This window comes from Schistocerca piceifrons, chromosome X (genome assembly GCF_021461385.2).
Source record: "Schistocerca piceifrons isolate TAMUIC-IGC-003096 chromosome X, iqSchPice1.1, whole genome shotgun sequence".
Lineage (NCBI taxonomy): Eukaryota > Metazoa > Arthropoda > Insecta > Orthoptera > Acrididae > Schistocerca > Schistocerca piceifrons.
The window spans coordinates 188,747,287-188,772,933 of NC_060149.1; the positions used below are offsets into that span (position 1 = coordinate 188,747,287).

At 45.0% G+C, this 25,647-nt stretch overlaps 1 protein-coding gene across 1 annotated transcript in view; it reads left to right on the forward strand.

The window, feature by feature from the left end:
* The window catches only part of LOC124721448 (tyrosine-protein phosphatase 99A-like), a 524,901-nt gene that overhangs the window by 37,860 nt on the left and 461,394 nt on the right, over nucleotides 1-25,647 (forward strand). The window lies entirely within an intron of this gene.

Genomic DNA, 25,647 nt, shown 5'->3' on the forward strand with positions numbered 1-25,647 from the left:
CTTCGTGGTGTAGCAATTTTAATGGCCAGTAGTGTATTATTGACTCTTCGGAGAGAATGGTGTGTGATCTCTGTCCACCTCCATCATAGTTCCTGAAATTGCCTTTGGAGGAAAAATGGTATAACATTCCCACGAAAATCACACAGACCTCTCCTTATCCATTCTGAGACGACTGGAAGCTGTTCTGAATGGCAACTGTTTTTCTTAACCGTATTAGACGTGGTAATGGGGCGGGTTTTTGATGTTTAGATAATGTAATCCACCCCTGTATCTAGCGGCGCGTGGAGCTCCAACCGCCCAAATGACGAGAGTCTAGCATCGCGAACTTGAACCCACGAAAAATTGAAAACGTAATGGGGTTCTCGTATTCGTGGAGTGTTTCACAAATCATTCTGTCACAGTTCAGGAGCGACGGAATTGTGCACTACCATACTGCATGTACAGCCCACCTGAGAATGCTGCTGACAAATAAAAGGATTCATATGTTCAGAGAGTACGATCCTGTCTGTATTAACTGGAGAGACGATGGAAGACAAGAAGCTGACTATTTCATCTATCGGAGCCGCACTGCGTCGGGTGGCTTTTTTGGGGCGTACTTTTACCCTGCCATAAACGTGTCTTTGACTTAGCAGGCCAGGTGATCTTTTTCCAGGCTTCGAACGTGCTGTGGAAGCGTTGTAGCGGCCTTGCTTCTCTCTGTTTTAATTGGTTTTAGTTGCGGTCGGCCGCTGTTTTTTTTTTTTTGTTTTTTTTCCTGCGCTCGGTTTTTCTCTTTAGGGATAGCACTCCGATGAATAGTGGGTGCTGTTTCCTTCTTTAACACCCTGAATACGGCGGATGAGGTGTGACAGGGACGACCCAGTCACATGCAGTACTCTGTGGGACCCCCGCCCAGTCCTACCAACCTACTTTTTCTCACCTTATTTTATTAACGTCGAGCAACTGATATCCATTTGGTTTTTAGCCTTCTCAGTTTACTATTACGAGTCTCCCGGCTAGAAGGCATTCTTCACGCTTTTACTGTCTTTACCCCTAATCGGGCTTTCGGGTGGTCGAATACGAGTGGAGCTTCTCTCGCCACAGATGAGCTCTGGGAGCCCTCGTCTGATATGACCTGCGCACCGGCTCGATCCATGTTGTGTTACTTCTCTATATTGCTTCCGAAGCTTCGAGCCGCGCGGGATTAGCCGAGCGGTCTGAGGCGCTGCAGTCATGGACTGTGCGGCTAGTCCCGGCAGAGGTTCGAGTTCTCCCTCGGGCATAGGTCTGTGTGTTTGTCCTTATGATAATTTAGGTTAAGTAGTGTGTAAGCTTAGGCACTGATGACCTTAGCAGTTAAGTCCCATAAGATTTCACACACATTTGAACATTTTTTGAAGCTTCGATTTTACCATTCCTACATAATTTCATAATTCGATCATATTTCCGGCTGACGTCAGTAATTCCATATGAAATATCGCTTGACCGAGGGACTGATTAATTCGCTGTTTAGTCACTTAACCCCCACCAACCAAACATTGTAGCCGACTGCGACCCTTGTGAAAAAATACGTCGGGCGTTGCCCTGGCGGAAGTACTCACTGTACACCGGTGACATGGCGGCACGTGAAAAGCCCCGTCGTGTCTGCACGACCTCGGAGTCACACTAACGCGTAGGGCGCTAACTATTTCGCGTCGATTTAATGATCTGGTGCAACCTGTACGGGATAGTCATACTGTCAGTACACGATACGGCGTAGCCTGATTAACAATTCCTCATTGTGATAGGAAATCGCCCCTACTCCCCCCCGCCCCCGCCCCTCTCTCTCTCTCTCTCTCTCTCTCTCTCTCTCTCTCTCTGTCGTCCACATGTATTTTGTGAGCCCAGAACGGTGTCCTCGCCGGCAAGTGTTCACCAGACAGAAGGGTATCATCAGGACCGCCCCAGTGAAGTTCGATAAGACTGCTATTATTTTCTGTATACATAAATGATCTGTTGGACAGGGTGGTTAGCAGTCTGTTTGCTAATGCTGATAAGGTGTACGGAAAGGTGTCATCATTGAGTGACTGTACAAGAGTACGAGATGACTTAGACAAAATTTCTAGTTCGTGTTATGAATGGCAGCTTCCCCTAAATGTATGAAAAGGTATGTCAATGCAGTTGAGTAAGAAAAACAGACCCGTAATGTTCGAATACAGCATTAATAGTGTGCTGCTTCACACAATCAAGGCCTTTAAATACCTGGGCGTATCGTTGCAAAGCGATTTGAAATGGAACAAGCATGTGAGGGTTGTGGTAGGGAAGGCGGATGGTCCACTTCAGTTTATTGGTAGCATCTTAGCAAAATGTGGTTCACCTGCAAAGGAGACCCCATATAGAATGCTAGTGCGACCTATTCTTGAATACTGCTCCAATATTTGGTATCCGCACCAGGGCGGAATAAGAAAGACATCGAAGCAATTCAGAGGCGGGATACTAGATTTGTCGCCAGTAGGTTTCAATAACACGCAATTATTACGGACATGTTTCGTGAACTCAAATGGGAATCCCTGGAGAGAAAGCGATGCTCTTTTCGAGGAACACTATTGAGCAAAATGAAGAGAACCGGCATTTGAAGCTGACTGCAGAGCAATTCTAGCGCCGCCAACGTACATTTCGCGTAAGAACCACGAAGAAAGGGGAAATTAGAGCTCATACGTATGCATATACAGGGTGTTACAAAAAAGTACGGCCAAATTTTCAGGAAACATTCCTCACACACAAATACAGAAAAGATGTTATGTGGACATGTGTCCGGAAACGCTTAATTTCCATGTTAGAGCTCATTTTAGTTTCGTCAGTATGTACTGTACTTCCTCGATTCACCGCCGTGATTTCATACGGGATACTCTACCTGTGCTGCTAGAACATGTGCCTTTACAAGTACGACACAACATGTGGTTCATGCACGATGGAGCTCCTGCACATTTCAGTCGAAGTGTTCGTACGCTTCTCAATAGATTCGGTGACCGATGGATTGGTAGAGGCGGACCAATTCCATGGCCTCCACGCTCTCCTGACCTCAACCCTCTTGACTTTCATTTATGGGGGCATTTGAAAGCTCTTGTCTACGCAACCCCGGTACCAAATGTAGAGACTCTTCGTGCTCGTATTGTGGACGGCTGTGATACAATACGCCCTTCTCCAGGGCTGCATCAGCGCATCAGGGATTCCATGCGACGGAGGGTGGATGCATGTATCCTCGCTAACGGAGGACATTTTGAACATTTCCTGTAACAAAGTGTTTGAAGTCACGCTGGTACGTTCTGTTGCTGTGTGTTTCCATTCCATGATTAATGTGATCTGAAGAGAAGTAATAAAATGAGCTCTAACATGGAAAGTAAGAGTTTCCGGACACATGTCCACATAACATATTTTCTTTCTTTGTGTGTGAGGAATGTTTCCTGAAAGTTTGGCCGTACCTTTTTGTAACACCCTGTAGATAGTCGTTTGTCGCTCGCTGAATTAACGAATGGAACAGGAAAGGAAATAACTAGTAGTGGTACAGGATACCCTAAGCCACGCGCCATACGGTGGCTTGCAGAGTATGTATGTAGACGTTGGTGTAGAAAACCGAGATGGTGCATTAGAGAAACAAAGAAAAATCAGATGCTTCGTCGTTGAAAAGGAAGGATGATTTCATTTTATAGGTGCCGCAAGAGATGTGCTGAAATCAAAACGATAAACCATGTGCAAAATGCACTAGAAGTATTTTATTTAGATACAGTGAAGATGAGAATGCTCGAGGAGATTGAGGGCGATGGGTATGACAAAAGTTGGACCAGTGACCGCTGAGAACGGGGTCAGAGAGAAACCAGCCATTGAAACGTAGAAGTGTGGAGAAAGTAGAGAGCTCTCTCGGACAACATTCGCAGACGTATTATCACACAATGTACCTGCAGAGGTTATAATAAAGCAAGGACTGTGTGAAACTGACAAACAAGACCGCGCACTGGTTTCTTAATACGGCACCAGTTACGCTCAAAGAGTAATGTGTTCTTACGAAACGTCCTCGTTAGCGCATTTGTGGATCCGTATGTGAGAGGAAGCGGCACGACGGCAGATTAAGATAATGCGGCACAGTCACACACCACGGGACAAAGACCGCTTTGACGACTAAAGCTCTCAAACATGAAAGAAACGACTTTATCAACCGATTCCGTCCACTGAAGGCGTTAAAAGAAAAAAGGCTTGTTACCCTATGTTATATTTACAAATGACTCTGTTCACTCAGACCACTTTGGCTCTGTTTTGGCTGTGAAGGTGAAATAATTTGGCAGGCGTGAGGTCTTTTTTGTCACAAATCCCAATAGTGTTTTACATGAGTTAAGTACACACTTATATTGACAGAGACCTATTTTACGAACGATGCTGGCAGCACTTCTATTGGCTCCACGGCATCGCTCTCATCCAAGGGAGCAAGTGAGGTGTCCATTAAAACTGCAGCACCATGAAAACGGCATACGACAAAAGTCAAACTGGAACGAGTTGTATTACAGGCTTGGATATCCAAATGAGATGACATCTTAACGCAGCCGCATAACATTGGTAGGAATAACACTACCTACATCCTGTCCGCCCCCGGTAGCTGAGTGGTTAGCTACCCTCTGTAAGAAAAAACCGATCAACCACGAACTTAAACGGGTGTCTTACGATGTCCGCCCCGAGCAGATGCAACGAACGAAAGCGAACAAAATGAGATTAAAAAAAAAAGAGTGGTCAGCGCGACAGAATGGCAATCCTAAGGGACCGGGTTCGATTCCAGGCTGGTTCGGAGATTTTCTCCGCTCAGGGACTGGGTGTTGTGTTGTCCTAATCATCATCATCATCTCATCCCCATCGACGCGCGAGTCGCCGAAGTGGCGTCAAATAGAAAGACTTGCACCCGGCGAACGGTGTACCCGACGGGAGGCCCTAGTCACACGACATTTACATTTTACCTACATTCTGTGTATATGCAGAGATTACGCAGCTGGTTTCTCATTTAGAAATCGCATTTGGATGTTGACTGTTTGTGGAAAAGTCGTGTTACGGCTTGTATAAGAAAGACAAGCGGGTACCGGCTCATTCTGATTTGGCCAGCGGCAGAATCATTGCGTGTCGAGACAGCGGTTTATCCTATTGCGATATTCCTGCTCGTATTGGTCGGGGGCATACGATTATCTTACGAATATGGAACCGATGGTTTCAGCAGAGCTGTACCCAAGCCCGTGCAGGATCTTAGCAGCCCCAAGCGACTAGCGCCCAAGATGACAAATATACGCTGTTGTTAGCACGGTCTGATAAGAATAGTACCGCCACACCACGTACGTTGAGTCATAAAATGGGAATGCCTACAGCAAGACAAGTACCCACGCAGTCATCTGGTGAATCGTGTACTGTCAGCACGGACTTTTCTTAACGCGATGACAGAATCTATGCAACATGTGAATTACGAAGCGTAACAATAGTGACAGCACTATAACGAACGTTGCCAGATTGCATTCGTGACAATCATACGGGCCGAGCACCTGGCGTCATGGTACACAACACGATCACCGCCGGTTTGAATAGTCGCTAATTTGGACAGCAGCCGTTACATTCGTGACTTGTTAAGGCTGTGCCCTATTTACAAGATTTATCTTTCAACAAGATAACGCAAGATCGCAAGTTTGGTTCGCTGTAGTGACCAACCTCGACACAGAACGTTGGACTGTTGTCCTTGAAAGCACGTTTCCATATCTATCAGCCATTGGAAACATATGGTCATTAGTTACCGACATACTGGCTTGCCACCTCTCGCCAGCCACTACGGTTGATTTAGTGTTGAAGCAGCGTGGAATGACTTACCAGTATACGTAATCAAAGTTTAGTTCTACTTGATGCCCAGCCGGGTTAGAGTATTGGCGTTGTCAGAGCTGGCAGCTGTGCGTACGCTGTATACCTATAAATCACCTACAAATCCATTCGTGCGTTCTTATTATTGTACTGCACACTCATGAGTAAAATTTCGTTATTTGTATCCTCTCCGTTGTTGCCATTTTAATGGCCATCTGTGTACTTCGCTGGACACTGTAGAGCACACCGAGCGAGGTGGCACATTGGTTAGCACACTGGACTCTCATTCGAGACGACAGCGGATTAAATCCGCGTCCTGCCATTTCGATTTAGGTTTTCCATGATTTCCGTAATCGCTTCAGGCAAATGTCGGGGTGGTTCCCTTGAAAGTGCACGGCCGATTTCCCTGTCCACCCTTCCCTCATCCGATGGGACCTATGACCTCACTGTTTGGTCACCTTCCCCAACTCAACCAACGAACTGGAAAGAACATGTTGGAAGATGGTTTGTATCATTCATAGACATTTCTTTTATGGCTCCGTGCGGGCCCTAATCTCACGCGAGCTAAAAATGGAAGGCAGTAGAATTGTCATCGTCAACAGCAGAGGCCACTGCCATTTGACAGTCCCTATGGGAGAGGAGCCTTCTCCAGATTTCTCCATGCATTACCATCTTCAATTCTATGCATCCATATCGCTCCTGCAGGTTTTCCAATGTCACCTTCTCGTCTGTCTTTTCTTGCCTCTTGGAATCTGGCAAGGAACTTGGTTTCTCCATTCTCCTGGCTACATTTTCCATCCACCTCCATCTCATTTTATATCGCACCTGTAATTAAGATTAAACCGTTCCCTGATCCATTTGCTGGTTTTTCTGACCCTCTGTGTAATTGTCAGCACATGTTGCTTGCTACCGAGCGAGATGTCACAGTGGTTAGCACTCTGGTCTCCCATTCGGGAGGACGGCAGTTTAAATCACCATCCGATCTTCCAGATTTGGAGTAGTTTCCCTAAATCACTTAAGACAAATGCCAGTATGGTTGCTTTCAAGAGGACACGGCTGACTTCCTCCCCAATCTGAGTGTGTCCCGTCTCCTATAACCTTCTTGTTGACGTAACGTTAAACCTTTATTCTCCCTCCTTCCTTTTCTATTTCTTGGTAAGCAATGCTCTGTTTTTAATGTGCTTTCAGATTAAAGCAAGCCGAACAAATGGTGAAGTGACCATCGGCCTTCCACTCTTAGTAGTCGAACTAAATTTTGAGTTGCTGCTTGGGGAGCGTCCCTGTGCTTTTCTTTCCGCGTCGTACCGAACTACATGCGTTGTATGCCGCAAGTGGATAATTCAACATTTTTGTCGGTTCGCTGCGACGAGGTCATTAGAGACGAAACACAACATGGGTGGAAAATAAATCGGCGGTGTCCCCGTCGAAGAAATCATACTGACCTTCTGCTGAAGCAATTTAGGTAAACTGCGGAAGCCTACGTTCGTACTTGTGGGTTTTTACAGAACTGCACACATCCCGTATGCGCGACCAGTGTCACCTCTCGCCATCTTCGTCGGTCTCTAACCTCTGTGCTCGAAACTATTGCACTGACGCTGCTCAAATATCTTTCGTCAAATGGTCTTCAGCCTAATGCCGTCGGCACATGGACCGTGCATCAGAACGTTGAGCGTGCCGTTTCTGATGTATTGGCATTCATTTCAAGCCTATACGTATATATGCCGTTTCTGAGCACCAGCAAATTGAGACTCACTGAAAAACCTGTCTGTACTGTGTGATTTGTTGCAATAAAATAATGAGAAACATCATATTCGTGGCAAAAGAATTATTGAAACTTTCATATTATGAGAGTATGCTATTTGAAGGCAGCGACACACTGAAGATCTACCTAAAACCCATTGTTCCTGGTACAATTTGTTATAATTAAATTTCAATCAGTAACATATCTACGATAAAAGTTTTAGCAAGTGGTAATGTGCTTTGATTGGTTGAATAAATACCGTTACTTTGCTGGTTTTGCGTAGTGAGTAGCGTCACTGATCCGTATCCATGAGAGCCAGGGCGGTGGTTCGCGTCTCGGAGCATTCAAATTTTTTTTCATAACACTTGCGTTTTTATTACGTTCTGATACTTCATTATTAGTTTAATATAAGTATATACCATAATATTTGATGTTATGTAAATATAAGTTCAACTTTTTTCAAGGGGTGAGTTTGTTCGATTAGCTTAATCTACAGGACAGCTTGCGCTACTTGTATAAAGATATTTTGCTCCTTTGTCTTTTACGCTTCGTAATTCACATGTTGCATAGATTCTCCACTAGGTAGGGACAGTGATCAAGTAAGACTGACCTTGGGGTTTTACTAAAATGTGGGAATGATGAAATAATGTTTATCTTATATCGAACTGTTTGTAATGAAACTTTCTTAATCCTGTGTCCTTATTGATTGGGCACGGTACTTTCCTTTTCGTGGACGATGGAGGAAATGTGCGTTTTAATAGAGCTAACATGGGAATTTTACGCGCGCCCGTTTAGTAAACAGTGTGATTTACGAACTAGAAACATCCCGCAACTGCCGCTGGAGTACGTTGTGAACGCGTATACCACGTTGGGGCCCACGTACCGTATGCACAAGTCCCATCCTTTCTGAGCGTTCAGCAGCACGTAGAACTTAGCACGCTCAACGTTGACGTTAGACAGCACGGTCCGTGTGCCCACGGTTTAAGCCGTTATTATGTGTGCCTCAGTCCTACATCTTCATTCAAACAGCGCCCTTAGTTTGGAGATCGTCATTTTATAGACTAACATTCTATACACTAAGACTGTTTCATGATACAAAATGCGAGAATGGTGCTTTTCTGAAACACAGGACAAATGTGAACGGTACCTCAGTTGTGTGGGTAAGGAACGCGTGACGGGACGCAGACCGGCCGTTCTGGTTCTGCTGTCCCGTTGCTTACGTGAATAAAACAGCGCCAATTCTGAGACGCTGTCGACAAGAAATCTGTCGGCTTAATTCGGCGAAACTCGTCATATTGACGAGAATGGAACATTTCCGACCAGCAAGACCGCAGCAAGCCAAACCGGTGCTAGCCTATTTTTCTCGAAAACGTGTATCTGTGAAGAGAGTCCTAGTCTAACGCAAACACATCGATATAAAAAGTGTTCACGCTACAGTAAAGTTTAATCAACCTAAATGGTTTCGGTTAAATAAAATTTATTTCATACAGACTTGAGAAACCAGCGAAACATCGAATACTAACTTAAATGCCGAGATAAAATGTGTAACATTGTATCGTTACGTAGTTTATTTATTTACGTAGTGTACGTATTTCGAAGAGCTTTCGGTCACTTAAGACAATTTTTGTTTGCATTTCGTGTTTCTAGGAGTTGTATTCAGGTAGATAGCGGCCAACTGTGAGGACCAAACACCACTACCACCACGTCACTTGACACCCACTGCTGGACAAAGACGCCATCTGGATTCTTCTGTGCATCAAAGATCTTTAGCTTTACACATGCCCGTTGCACCTGGTTATTCTCTAATGCCCTGTACCCACATTCGAGTAGGTCGTTGTCTTCGCCTTACCCCCTCATTTGTCTGACATTCATTCGCTTTCCTGCATTTACAGCAATCTCCATTTCAATTACGTTACAGTCATATTTACGCGTTCCGCTCCACACTTTTTCCCTGAGCCGTTTGCTTGTTTTGCTGCCTCTCCAAGTAATTCCCACGTCAACTTGCTCGCTAAGTAACCCTAAATTTTTAAAATAATTTTCGCCTTAAACATCCACGTCTCACTATTGAAGGCTTCAGGAAAGGGAACTGCTGGAGATTTTAACACCATGCCACTATAGGCCTGTATCTCTGACATCGATCTATTGTTGAATTTTAGAACATGTTTTTTTTTTGCTCGCGTATCATGTCATTTCTGGAAACCCAGAATCTACTCTGTAGGAATCAACATGGATTCCGGAAACAGCGATCGTGTGAGACCCAACTCGCTTTATTTGTTCATGAGACACAGAAAATATTAGATACAGGCTCCCAGGTAGATGCCATTTTCGTTGACTTCCGGAAGGCGTTCGATACAGTTGCGCACTGTCGCCTGATACACAAAGTAAGACACTACGGAATATCAGACCAGCTGTGTGGCTGAATTGAAGAGTTTTTAGCAAACAGAACACAGCATGTTGTTCTCAATGGAGAGACGTCTACAGACGTTAAAGTAACATCTGGCGTGCCACAGGGGAGTGTTATGGGACCATTGCTTTTCACAATATATATAAATGATCTAGTAGATAGTGTCGGAAGTTCCATGCGGCTTTTCGCGGATGATGCTGTAGTATACAGAGAAGTTGCAGCATTAGAAAATTGCAGCGAAATGCAGGAATATGTGCAGCGGATAGGCACTTGGTGCAGGGAGTGGCAACTGACCCTTAACATAGACAAATGTAATGTATTGCGAATACATAGAAAGAAGGATCCTTTATTATATGATTATATGATAGCGGAACAAACACTGGTAGCAGTTACTTCTGTAAAATATCTGGGAGTATGCGTACGGAACGATTTGAAGGGGAATGAGCATATAAAATTAATTGTTGGTAAGGCGGGTGCCAGGTTGAGATTCATTGGGAGAGTCCTTAGAAAATGGAGTCCATCAACAAAGGAGGCGGCTTACAAAAGACTCGTTCGACCTGTACTTCAGTATTGCTCATCAGTGTGGGACCCGTACCAGGTCGGGTTGACAGAGGAGATAGAGAAGATCCAAAGAAGAGCGGCGCGTTTCGTCACAGGGTTATTTGGTAAGCGTGATCGCGTTACGGAGATGTTCAGCAAACTCAAGTGGCAGACTCTGCAAGAGAGGCGCACTGCATCGCGGTGTAGCTTGCTGTCCAGGTTTCGAGAGGGTGCGTTTCTGGATGAGGTATCAAATATATTGCTTCCCCCTACTTATATCTTCCGAGGAGATCACGAATGTAAAATTAGGGAGATTCGAGCGCGCACGGAGGCTTTCCGGCAGTCGTTCTTCCCGCGAACCATACGCGACTGGAACAGGAGAGGGAGGTAATGACAGTGACACGTAAAGTGCCCTCCGCACATACCGTTGGGTGGCTTGCGGAGTATAAATGTAGATGTAGATGCGTCTCTGAAATCCTCTTCTGCAAAACATTTCATAGGGAATGAGCAGTGGTGCTAGCGGTTCCATCCGGAGCAGAGCCAGGCTGCCATTACGGTCACAGTGCGCATTTGTGTGCACAGCATTCCGACGTACTTTTACAAACTGTCGACATAAAATCTTCAGTGAACTATAAAATAATGCTCCGCTGATGGCTGCTGGAGCTTTTTACACGTTTCCGGAAGTATGATGTGGCGACAGGAGTTTAATTTGGAGTCGATAAAGATAATTTTTGTATGTCTTCTGCGTTCTTTGTTTTGTGATGATAATCACCACGCACCTTGTGTACAACATACTCGTGATACTTCCGCAGGACACATTCAGAAGTACTTTAATATTTATGATGACACTCCATCCAGACTAACGAGCCTGTTAGTAATTACTGCATTATCCATGGAGTGGAGATATTTCATTCATAAGGCTTTGTAAAAGGCAGATCTGAGGATACAGCATGAGGTATGGTCGTTGGTGTTTTTTGGGGGCAGGCGGAAATCCTGTGAAATTTACTAGCACGTGGAAGATTCATAATCAACATATTCAAAATAGGGGGCCCGTTCTGACGCCTGAGAGGCTGCGTGTTGAAAGTGAATAGAGACGGTATACGTTTTCTGGGTGATTCTAATTAACCTTAAATGCGAAGTGTTAGCTTCTGAAAGTAAACACGGCGTGGAGTTACGCCACCTGCGTAGGAGCAGTCTGAATGGAGAGCAGAATTTGACCTTTTCCATCGAGCCTCTTCGATATGCCACCAACGACTGCGACTTTCGTTTCTCTAAACTATACTGAACTGACTGCATCGTGAAATTTTTTTGTAACTGTTGCGCTGTCGTTGCGGGCGACGACGCGAAGGTTCACTCGTTCAGCTGGCACTATTTGATGTTCATGCGAGAATTCAGCACTTAGCGTGGATGTCTGCAAAACTTTTTGCATCAAATCGGCTCGCTTGTACTCGAAGTGTTGTTGAAATTTATTGCATTTTTAAAGACTGCTTGGGTGAGTACAGCCGGACCTGTAATCGGATCCGTATCATCTTACGGAATAAAAGGCGCGCTTGAGAATACCTGGGGCGTGTCGAAATGTTAGTTTCTCCGTGACTTGCTCGGAAATGGCGTGATCGTACCTCTGCGGAATGGTTGGTATCGGCCGCGAAGGTCACTGCGCAACGATCTCACGATGATTGGTGTGTTTATATCATGAGCAGCCTCCAGTCTGCTGACCATTTATTGTGGCACGTGCGGTAGTGTGTCTGCAAATTCAGTAACTGTACCTGGCCTGTTGGTGTAGCAAAGGCAACATCACGAGATTCACGTCAATAGAACTTTACAAAAAGGAAACTGTTACACACCAGTTCCTTTGGGTATCAGACGAATTGCCTCAAAAATGGAAATCTCGAAAAATCGTTTCAGATCGATCGCACCGACCATACCAAGTGCTTGCGACCATATTTGATGGAACGAGAAAGTACACTGCTGGCCATTAAAATTGCTACAGCACGAAGATGACGTGCTACAGACGCGAAATTTAACCGACAGGAAGAAGATGCTGTTATATGCAAATGATTAGCTTTTCAGAGCATTCACACAAGGTTGGCGCCAGTGGCGACACCTACAACGTGCTGACACGAGGAAAGTTTCCAACCGATTTCTCATACACAAACAGCACTTGACCGGCGTTGCCTGGTGAAACGTTGTTGCGATGTCTCGTGTAAGGAGGAGAAATGCGTACCATCACGTTTTCGACTTTGATAAAGGTCAAAAAAATGGTTCAAATGGCTCTGAGCACTATAGGACTCAACTGCTGTGGTCATCTGTCCCCTAGAACTTAGAACTAATTAAACCTAACTAACCTAAGGACATCACACACATCCATGCCCGAGGCAGGGTTCGAATCTGCGACCGTAGCAGCAGCGTGGCTCCGGACTGGAGCGCCTAGAACCGCACGACCACCGCGGCCGGCTGATAAAGGTCGGATTGTAGCCTATCGCGATTGCGGTTTATCGTATCGCGACATTGCTGCTCGCGTTGGTCGAGATCCAATGACGTAGCAGAATATGGAATCGGTGGGTTCAGGAGGGTAATACAGAACGCCGTGCTGGATCCCAACGGCCTCGTATCACTAGCAGTCGAGATGACAGGCATCTTATCCGCATGGCTGTAACGGATCGTGCAGCCACGTCTCGATCCCTGAGTCAACAGATGGGGACGTTTGCAAGACAACAACCATCTGCACGAACAATTCGACGTTTGCAGCAGCGTGGACTATCAGCTCGGAGACCAAGGCTACGGTTACCATTGACTCTGCATCACAGACACGAGCGCCTGCTATGGTGTACTCAACGACGAACCTGGGTGCACGAATGGCAAAACGTCATTTTTCGGATGAATCCAGTTTCTGTTTACAGCATCATGATGGTCGCATCCGTGTTTGGCGACATCGCGGTGAACGCACATTGGAAGCGTGTATTCGTCATCGCCATACTGGGGTATCACCCGGCGTGATGGTATGGGGTGCCATTGGTTACAAGTCTCGGTCACCTCTTGTTCGTATTGACGGCACTTTGAACAGTGGACGTTACATTTCAGATATGTTACCACCCGTGACTCTACCCTTCATTCGATCCTTGAGAAACCCTACATTTCAGCAGGATAATGCACGACCGCATGTTGCAGGTCCTGTAAGGGCCTTTCTGGATACAGAAAATGTTCGACTGCTGCCCTGGCCAGCACATTCTCCAGATCTCTCACCAATTGAAAACGTCTGGTCAATGGTGGCCGAGCAACTGGCTCGTCACAATACGCCAGTCATTACTCTTGATGAACTGTGGTATCGTGTTGAAGCTGCATGGGCAGCTGTACCTGTACACGCCATCCAAGCTCTGTTTGACCCAATGCCCAGGCGTATCAAGGCCGTTGTTACGGCCAGAGGTGGTTGTTCTGTGTACTGATTTCTCAGGATCTATGCACCCAATTGCGTGAAAATGTAATCACATGTCAGTTCTAGTATAATATATTTGTCCAATGAATACCCGTTTATCATCTGCATTTCTCCTTGGTGTAGCAATTTTAATGGACAGTAGTGTATTTGAGTCCGTGTCATTGTATATTGTTGTTTAGCGTTTCATGTAGCGAAAAACCGCGTGCATTTCCTAGGCAAACACTTTGGCTCGAAAGTTGGAAGCCAGTTTCTATTGCACCTCAGTCCAAACCAATTAAGATCTGAAAACGTCAGGAAGATGCCCCGATGATGACACCTGTAAAGAGGAATTTCGCACCGTGTAAAGCTACGAACGAGTGTGTTTCCGCAAGGATCGGAGAAGTACATTAATTTGTTTACTTTGCTTGTTGTAGCTCAGCAATGTGATTTGTGCGGGGCTTCCGATGGATCAACTTATTCGAGCTAACAAAAAGTGCTCTGTGAACATTGTACACGCTTTCAAGAACAGCTAGACTCCTGGACAGAGTTTCCCGTGATGGTTCTAAACTACTGCAAGCAAAACATGGAATGATTCTTTCATCATAATTTCTACAATGGAAATTGAAATCAGGTAAAATAAAATTACTGTCAGAAGAGACCAGTCAGTTTCTAACATTCGTTGTTTTATCCACATTTTTGTAAAGCCGTTCATGTGTGTCTACACTGCCCACCAGCGGCTTTTGAGGTAATCTCTAGTAGACTTGCGTCTCCAAATTGTGTCGCTCTAGCAATACTTAGTCATGCACAACGCCCCTGCAGTGGTTAGCACACTGGACTCTCATTTGGAAGGACGACGGTTCAATCTCGCGTCCAGCCATCCTGATTTAGGTTTTCCGTGATTTCCCTAAATCGCTCCAGGCAAATGCCGGGATGGTTCCTATGAAAGGGCACGGCCGACATCCTTCCCCATCCTTCCCTAATCCGATGAGACCGATGACCTCGCTGTCCGGTCTCCTCCCCCAAACAACCCAACCCACAACGCCCCAGCATCACGGCTGCATGATCCCGATTCCTGACGTCAACCAGTTCAGTTTGTAGCGAAGCAACATAATCGAAAAAAAACACAGGAATAAACGAATTAATCCGCATGCTAGTTTGAATTAGACATCCATAGAGAACCAAAATTGAAATTCTGTAGCTCCTAAACGTCTTTGGAAAGATGATAGTAGTATAAAAAGTCCTGAAATACTGTATCTAAATCTGAATATTGCATTACACTGAAGAGCCAAAGAAACTGATATACCTGCCTAATATCGTCTAGGGCCCCCACGAGCACGTACAAGTGCCGCAACAGGATGTGGTATGGACTCAGACTAATGTCTGAAGTAGTGGTAGAGGGAACTGACACCATAAATCCTGCAGGGCTATCTACAAATCCGTAAGAGTACGAGGGGGTGGAGATCTCTTCTGAACAGCACATTGCAAGGCATCCCAGATATGCTCACTAATGTTCATGTCTAGGGAGTTTGGTAGCCAGCGAAAGTATTTAAACTCAGAAGAGTGTTCCTGGAGCCACTCTGTAGCAATTCTTCACCGGTGGGGTGTCGCTTTGTCCAGCTGGAATTGCCCAAGTCCATCGGAAAGCACAATGGACATGAATGGATGTAGGTGGTAAGACAGGATTCTTACAGCACTAATACGAGATGCAGGAGAGGCGATGACGGAAGAGATGATGACAAAGACATGCACAGAAATTGACTATCCCCTAGACGTTGTGCGGACAACAAACGGAGCACATGTGTAAGACCATCTATAAAAAATACCTTAGAGTTCAGCTACTATTTGCTACAAATCGCATAACCGTATCTAGCATAGTTCCTTAAAAATACATTTTCTTAATCAGGGAAAGATATTTTCTCTGTCCGGGGACTGGGTGTTTGTGTCCTCATCATTTCATCATTAGCATTCGTAACATTGGCTCGATTGGACTGTGTAAAAAAAAAAAAAAAAAAAAAAAAAAAATGTGACTTTGTACGGGCGCTGATGACCGCGCAGTTGAGCGCCCCACAAACCCATCATCATCATCATCATCATCATCATCATCTTAATCCGGGGGAGACTTTATGACCACTCTGGTCTATTTTTAACTCAGCCGTGAATTGTCTAGTCCGTGGTTGTGCTCCATTGCTAATGATGTTAAACCCTAATTTCGCTTCTTTCTTTTCCGTCTTGGAAATTTAATTACAGCCTTCACTTACGTGATGTACAACTTACTTGTTTTATCGTCACACACTTGAGTTTGTTGAGCGTATCCGCGTTACTCTGTCTGCCCAAACAAATTCGTGAAGAACTGCGCAGCTCCTTCTTGAACCGGCTTTATCTTTTCGCTTAATATTGCTTTCTGAGAATCCGTGGCAGATATTTCGTGCTGAAGAATGGGTCGAAGATTAGTGTGTTATATATATATATATATATATAACAGCGTTCTTCATAGCTGATTTACATTTTCTTACAATTCTTCTAATGGACCTTAGCCTAGCAGCTGATTTTCCCGCAACTATATTTGAGTGATCCTTCAATTTTCTGTCGTCGTAACATGTTATTTTGAGAGTCTTTTGCCAACACTATTAAGAAGCGCTAATTATCTGCACGTCCTTGTGAATGATGGTCCACCGATGTCTTCTTTCTGTACATATAAGCGTCTTCCACAGAAAGTCACAAACTGCTACCGAACTCTCCTGTCTCTATTCCTTGGCGTTGTTATCACTTCTGATGATAATGGTCCACAAGGGATAACATGTTGACTTCTCTCTACTAAGAAGTCCTCGGTCAAATTGTATATCTGCTCCTATATTCAATAAATATGTGCTTTGTTTACTAAGCGATAAAGTGAAAAATCATAATCAAGAAACTCACAAACTATCTACAGCTTTCTAATTTTCGTTAAGGGGTCCAGGCGGAGACTGCAAGCAAAGCCGAAAGGGAGCCCGTATTTTGTAATTGTCTACTCTGTTATAATAGCATTGGACGCTTTTTCCCGGCGTGTGCGCCTGTCATAATCACCTCTTCAAGCAAAACTAGAACATAAACCTTTAAAGAAGGAAAAAAGCTACAAGCTCTTAAAGAACATTTTCATCTGTAACAAATGTTCAAACGGCCCACCGTGTAAGGAAAGCTGTCCTGATTCTTCTGAATACTACAAGAATGCGGTTTAGGAACAATTCGTTTTTATTTATTTTTTGTGCGGGCTACTCGTGGCTTACCACTTTCAATATGTACAAGACGATGGAGGAAACGTTTGTCTTTCGCAAATTTACGCTGCTCTGCTTGCATACACTATTTGTTTTTAACTGCGTGTTTTTAAAGATTTAACCTTTATTTCTCCTCTTCGTGAGCTGCAATGTTAGTACGTTGTTCCATTTCTTCAGACGCAACAAGAGTAAGACAGGGACAGTAGAGTGTAAATATTGAGACAAACAAACGACCGTGACTCACGGAGCGTGCCTGTCTGGTACCAAGGTCACGCTAAGCGTATCTTCTTACTGCTCGAGTTACACGGCTCTGGACGTGGAGCGTAGCGCCACAACTGACCAGCCAACGTCATATATCGAGCAGCGAAATTTCTGTTTACCCTCAACTGTTAAATAAACGACATTATTATTGTGTATGGTGAAGGGCCCAATAATGAGCCAATGACCTAGAAACAAAAATAAATATACAAATTGATGTGTTGCAGAATACAAAATAAAAATAAAAGTCCCCGGAAACATTCGTGATAAATTTTGAAGTGATGTCACTTATATAGGATGTTTACGCCTTGAAGAGAATGTCAACTAGATTTCACTTGTTGGTATGTTATTAGATGCGATACTGGAAGTGGACGGTTTAACGGGGGCGATATGGGACAGTGATCAAGACACTGGACTTGCATTCGGCAGAAGTGGGATTGAAATTTCCACCCCGTCATCCAAATTTAGGTTTCTCTAAATCGGTCAACGTGAATGCTGGGGATATTTTATCTGAAAATGACAGTATCGAATGGCTTCGTAATTCTTGTCCATTTCGTTGACGGAACGTTAAAACCTGAAGTTTCTTCCTTTCTAAACTGTGTTTCAAACATCCTGTCCACAAACTCCTAGAAAGTGGAGAGCACGCACCAAACGAGGTGATACAGTGCTAAGACACTGGACTCGAATTTGTAAAGACTGTACGTCAGATTTACATTTTCTGTGGTTTCCCGAAAATGCTTGTGGCAAATGCGGGGATGTTTCATTTGATTAGCACACGGCTGACTCCCTTCCCTGATACGAGTACGTGCTCCGTCTGATATGTTCTCGTCGTCGATGGACTTTAAGTCCAAACTTCCCTTCCCCTGACGGCCCCTATCGCTTAATATTACGACAAATCAGTGCTTAACGTTTCTGTTTCCACCGTAGCCGGCTCCAGACTTATGCGCCCCTACACCCCGCCCCTTAAAACAAATCCATTGTTAATACATACCCCCCCCCCCCACACACACACTCTCTCTCTCTCTCTCTCTCTCTCTCTCTCTCTCTCAGCCGGCCGCGGTGGTCTAGCGGTTCTAGGCGCTCAGTCCGGAACCGCGCGACTGCTACGGTCGCAGGTTCGAATCCTGCCTCGGGCATGGATGTGTGTGATGTCCTTAGGTTAGTTAGGTTTAACTAGTTCTAAGTTCTAGGGGACTAATGACTTCAGCAGTTGAGTCCCATAGTGCTCAGAGCCATTTGATCCATCTCTCTCTCTCTCTCTCTCTCTCTCTCTCTCCCAAAAAAAAAAAAAATCTCAAAGTTGTAAAACGTAGAATAGTAGTTGTAGCTAGACGGATAGGACATTCCGTTTCGGAAATCGTTAGGGAATTCATTATTCCTAGATCCACAGTGTCAAGGGTGTACCGAGAATACCGATTTTCGGGCATTACCTCCCAGCACAGGACAACGCCGTGGCTGCCTGCTGTCGCTTAACGACCGAGAGCAGCGGTGTTTGCGTAGAGTTGTCAGTGCTAACAGACAAGAAATATTGCGTGAAATAACAGCAGAAATCCTGTGGGACGTACGACGAACATACCCGTTAAGACAGTGCGTTTTGGAACTGGAACTATATTACCCTGTACATATACGGCTTCTTTAATGACAGAATCGCAGTAGGCAGATGCATGGGATACTATTCCCGTTTCACGAAACATTATTTGCATACAAAAATTTACAGCGGAATCATCCACTTTAAAAAAATCTCTGCCCCTTCAACGTGAGTTTTTTTAAACAGAATCATAACTGGTGTAGTACTAGACGAATGCAGAACATCAACTCCTTACAAATCCGCCAAACTTTACTTGTTCAGACGTGTTACTGTTCTGACGATATTTTTATTTGGGAAGAAACAGAATATTTTTAAAGCTGTCTTCTCGGAATGTTAAGTGTCTGAGTCCACTGATGCCTCCGCTGTGTTCTCAGGACTTTATCAGCGAATCTTCGATAATCACTTACGAATATAACGCAGTTATTTTACGCTTATCCAATTTTAGTAGCAAAATCTTTTTGGTTGGTGCCCCAGATGTAGCCAACAGCTGATACTGGAGAACGCTGTAGTCGTATATCACGCTGTCAAGCACTTCTCGTGTGACCTCCTTACGAGCTCCTAGGATCTGTAGCGAGCGTTAGGTAGATAATGGTTTGAATAGCAGTTCATATCCGGAGGCCTAGCGTTCTAGTGCTAAATCAAAGATGGCGTGAAACAATGCATTCCACACTCACACGGCAACTGGGTAAAATAGCTGTAGTCGTCTTCTGTCACTCTGATAATTATTACATTTGTATGACAACGTGGCGACATTCTTGAATAAATACATCAGAGTTCTTGCCGCGTCAGATTTGTATTCAGCTTTCGACGTCTTACTCCGTCGCCAAAGTCAGGAGATATCACTAGGCCGTTAGTACTTTATTTAGTCGGCGAAATAAGTCACGGAACTTCCATATTATGCTATCAAGAGATTACGTGGTGTCTATGATGGAAGAACATTGGTAGCGATGTTGATTTCGTTAGATGCCACCAGTCTGTTTCTCTTTCGCCTTTCAGCATCAAGTGCCCGTATCTGTGCACCACAATAATCGTAACATGTTAACAATGGTGCTCTAGATGTGCCTTGTGCCATTGATAACGTAATCGTACTGTGTCTAAAATGGTTGGTTCTGAGCACTATGGGACTTAACATCTATGGTCATCAGTCCCCGAGAACTTAGAACTACTTAAACCTAACTAACCTAAGGACATCACACAACACCCAGTCATCACGAGTACTGTGTCTAAACCACTGTATGTTGTCATCATATTTTGATGACGTTCACTATGTTTACTATGTATTTCCCTTAAGTTATTGGAACCTATATTTATTGCGTTTCATATTGTATCGAGCAGGCGACATTCCATACTTCAAATTTACTTACCTGATGCCCACATAATTTCGGCTGAAGTATGGTTTGCCTCTCAAAGGTCACTGTTGGACTGAAGGAGAGTACACGCTGAGTGCGGCTGTAGTTTGTATTGGTGTGTACGTAAGTCGTTCCTTTTATGCATTTTGTTTCTGTCACGGGAACTGTTCTTGTAAATCACACCAGTTTCTGATGTATGCAACGCACAGACTGTTAAAATAAGGACTGTCACATATACTCATTGGAACGGGTGACACGCAACACATCATCGGAAGTTACCAGCAACTACTGAGGTGACAGAAACTATGGGATACCTTCTGATATCTTGTCGGACCTCTTTTGCCGTGCGTAGTGCAACAACTCGACGTGGCATGGACTCAACAAGTCGTTGGGACTCCCCTGTAGAAATATTGAGCCAAGCTGCCTCTATAGAGCCGTCCATAATTACGAAAGTGTTGCCATTGCAGAAGTTTGTGCACGAACTGATCTCTCGATTATGTCACATTAATGTCCGATGGGATCCATGTCGGGCGATCTGGTGCCCAAATCATTCGCTCTAATTGTCCAGAATGTTCTTCAAACCAATCGCGAATAGTTGTGGTTCCGTGACATGGCGCATCGTCTTCCATAAATATCCCGTCGTTGTTTGGCTACAAATGACATCCAGGTAGGCGAACGTAACCATTTCCAGTCAACGATCGGTTCAGTTGTACCAGAGAACTCAGTCCATTCCATGTAAACACAGCCCACACCATTATGGAGCCACCACTAGCTTGCACAGTGCCTTTTTGACAATTTAGATCCATGGCTTCGTGCGGTCTGCACCACACTCAGACCCTACCATCAGATCTTACCAACTGAAATAGAGATTCATCCGATCAGGGCTCTGTTTTCCAGTCGTCTTGGGTACAACCGATATGGTCACGAAGCTAGGAGAGACGCTGCCGGTGATTTCGTGCTGTTAGCAACGGCACTCGTTTCGGTCGTCTGGTGCCGTAGCTCATAATGCCAAATCCCGCCTCCCTGTCCTAACGGATACGTTCGTGGTACGTCCCTCTTTGATATCTGCTGTTATTTCGCGCAATGTTTCTTGTCTGTGAATCGGGAATAGTATGCCATGCATCTGCCTACTGAGATTCTGTCATCAAAGAAGCCGTATATGTACAGGGTCATGACAACGTTCCAGTTAAAAAGCAGTGCTGAGAATGACATCAGATTTGGACGGAATGTTATCGAAAAACGGGGAAACGTTACGGGAAAGAATAAAATTTAACAAAAATTTTCCCACTAGATGGCACTGCATTGCGTCATAACCTAAAGGGGTTCGGCCAAAAGTGACAGATGAATCGCAATACGACGGCTGTGGTGAGAGTTCCACATTAACCCAAACGTACTGTGCAATGCGAATGAACGCACAGATTTGGTATTCAACAGTTGTTGCACAGTTAGTTAGGTAAGCCCGTCCACATCGGATGGAAAACATCGGTTTTTAATTGTCCTGAGGCCGAAACCCACATAAAAAGCAACAATGAAATCAGCCTTTAACTGTCGTCAGACTGGCGCAAGACACGTTCAATATGCTGTACACAGTTTTGTGCCACATGTTGAAATCGAGAAACACCGTGCCCCACAACAGATCGGAGTGGGCAGGGGCACTACAAATGTAGTGTGTGGACAAAAAAAATGCCTCTGAGCACTATGGGACTTAACTGCTGTGGTCATCAGTCCCCTAGAACTTAGAACTACTTAAACCTAACTAACCTAAGGACATCACACACATCCATGCCCGAGGCAGGATTCGAACCTGCGACCGTAGCGGTCACGCGGTTCCAGACTGTAGCGCCTAGAACCGCTCGGCCACTCCGGCCGGCCAGTGTGTGGACAGTAAGTTTGAAGTGTGGGTCTGACGGGGAGCGTGAAGAGATAAGTCCCTGCAGTCGCACTATCCTCTCTGTCCTCGGTGGCTCAATCAGATAACGTGTCTGCCATGTAAGCAGGAGACCCCGGGCTCGATTCCCGGTTGGGGAACACATTTTCGACTGTCCCCGTTGATATTTATCAGCGCCTGTAAGCAGCTAAATGTCTGGATTTTTTCATGCATCCATTCATGCCCATTATGCATTCCGACGTACTTGGGCAATTCCAGCAGGACAATGTGACACCCCACACGTGCAGAATTGCTACAGAGTGGCTCCAGGAACACTCTTCTGTGTTTGAACACTTCCGCTGGCCACCGAACTTCCCAGACATGAACATTATTGGGATGCCTTGGAACGTGCTGTTCAGAAGAGATCACCACCCCTTCGTACTGTTAAGGATTTATGGACAGACCTGCAGGATTCATGGTGTCAGTTCCCTCCAGCACTGCTTCAGACAGTAGTAGAGTCCATGCCACGTCATGTTGCGCCTCTTCTGCGTGCTCGCGGCTGCCCTACACGATATTAGGCATGTGTACCAGTTTCTTTGGCTCATCAGTGTAAATACAATCAGAAATGTCTCTCCTAGACGTCGCCTAGGATGCGCCTACACGATGAAGTCCACGACTCATAAGCTTCGAAACGGGAGGGGCCGAGGATTCAACCTTGCACTCAGAGTATGTCCTCGCGACGACGGGCTCCAGGGATGTCGGCTGCCGGCGGTTGTCGGAGGCGATAGCTCGACGCGTAGAATCGGAGACAGGTGCTCAGGGCGAGGGGGATGCTGGGATCGGTGGACTGCAGGTGCGGCCGGCGTGAAGCCCGTGGTGGTAATTGGCCGCAGCACGCTCGGGCAGTAGCCTTAATAATCTTCCGCGGAGGTATACTCGCGTGGCGTCGGTAGGCACGTGACGTGGCGTGAGGAAGTCGTGCCCTGCCTACAACGCTCTGTGCCGCGATAGCCACGCTGCCTATCGACGAGGTTGGCGCCACCGGGCGCCGTGTGAAGCTACCAGGAAAACACACCGAGTCGTGCGAGAGTAGGCTAGTACTACTCAGCCACGGTATTATTGCTCTTGGCCGTTATCGGAAACACGGGGTGACTCTACAGTAAATAACAATAGCGGCGGCTAGGGAAAACACATCGCACTGTCAATGCGTTAGGTCAGTTTATGCATATTCTACCAAATTCGATAAAGCGCTGACTCGCGATAAGCCGACTGAAGCGCCTTCATCCCTATACTCCATTCACCGAAACAAGAGACGTACTGTAAACACGGTTAGGCGCGTGATCACAGCGGTGCCGTCGAGGGGTGTACAAGGCAGGGCGACAGAAATTAAAAAATGAAAGTCGTATTTTTTATAATTTGGCACCTGAACATGATAAAGTGATCCGAGAACTACCTTTCGACACCTTTTTTACATTACATTGAAATTTATTGTCACTGAAAAAGAGAAATATTTAAGCTTTCAGGAAAAGTTGTTTTTTCGCGTTACTCTATATTTATCACGCCATATCTCCTAAACTGGGTGTCGCACAGCCAAATAATTTTATAATTGCCTTCAGTACTATATGTTGATGACGTCTGCAAATTTTCTGCCCAATAGAGTCAGTAATAGTGAAGTAATAAATTAAAATCTCACGTCTGATGCAGAACTTTTACCAAATCATCATCCGAAATATAGTAAGCGACAAACTTTTCCCTTTTAAATTTTTTTGTGGGGGTGTAAGCGAGAAAAGTTTCAGAAAGGTTTGAATTTAATTTTGTAGTTTGTTCGAGTGCGATGAGTGCAACCATTTGTCCTTTATGAGCGATGCATTGTGCGGTTCGCAGGCGCGGCGCTCAGTCACTGTGGCCGTCTCAGTTGCAGATGTGAGCTCGTTAGTGGGTGTTGTACAGCGGCGATTTGAGGATATCTTAAGTTCATCTGTAAAGATGCTTGAAAGACTAGTTGTTTATTATTAGAGTAAGTATATGCGTTTGTAGTCACGCTGAGCATTCACTGTTTATGTGCGCATCCAATAGCATCGCATGGTTTCTTATTTTATATATTCACTTATTTCATTAGCATCACATACGGCTGTCCTCATTATGTCATCCACGGATTCAGCGAGCGAGGTCGACGTGTCAGTTCTGAGTCCACTAAAGAAGCGAGCAAAGAAGAAATCATTCTTCTGAGAAGCACATGGTGCTTAATGTGTATAAAACGGAACTGTTACATCCAGAGCAGTCGATGAGTGACATCGTTTCGAAAACAGCTGCAGCTGCAGGTATTGGACGTTCTTCAGTGTATCGTGTGATAAGTGAGTACAAGGCCACACACTCTTTGAAGTCTCCCAAGAAAGGAAAATTGCGACAGAAACTTTCTGAAAGTTTTGATGACTTCGATAGAAATGCGGTACGAAGGAAAGTACACGAATTTTTTTTTTTCGTAACGAATTGCCAACAATTGACAAAGTGCTTACAGTCGTGAACGAAGATGCAGATATGGGAAATTTCGGAGAACTACATTTTATAAGTTATTTAGAGAAATGAATTTCTAATATGTCCGGCGTGGGCGCGATAGCATGCTAATAGACAGGGATGACATTTTATGGAGGCGGCGTTATCTTCTAACCATTAAACGGTTGAGAGATGAAGGCAGACCCATTTACTAGTTGGACGAGACGTGGGAGAACGCAGGACGTACCCGAAGTTACGTCTGGGTAGACGACACTATAAATTCCTCAAAACAAGCGTTTCTGTCCGGATTATCCACCGGAAGCAAGGGCCCATCAGGTAAAGGGAAACGTCTGATTATCGCACACATTGGCAGCAAAGCAGGGTTTGTTGAGGGATGTTTGTGGACTTCAGAATCCAAGAAAATTGAAGATTATCATGAGGAGATGTGCGCCGAAACCTTCGAGAAGTGGTTTCAAGATGTTCTTCCTCGCCTTCAGGAAAATGCACTTATTGTTCTTGATAACGCGCCGTACCATTCTCGGAGAAAAGAAAAAGTTCCCAATGCGAATTCCAATAAGCACAAAATATCAGAGTGGCAAAAATCTAAAAACAACAATTTCGAAGACGATATGTTGAAGAAAGAACTTTTAGATATACTTAAAAATCACAGAACAGCGCACAACGAATACGCCATAGATGAAATGGCGAAGAATGCAGGGAAAACTTTTCTCAGAATTCCTCCGTACCACTGCGAATTAAACGCCATCGAGTTAGTGTGGGCCAGAATCAAAGGCTATGTTGCAGCGAAAAACAAAACATACAAAATGCCGGAAGTTAAATTACTGCTAGAAGAAGCAGTGAGAACAGTGACTGCAGAGGATTGGAACAAGTGCGTCCTCCATGTCGTAG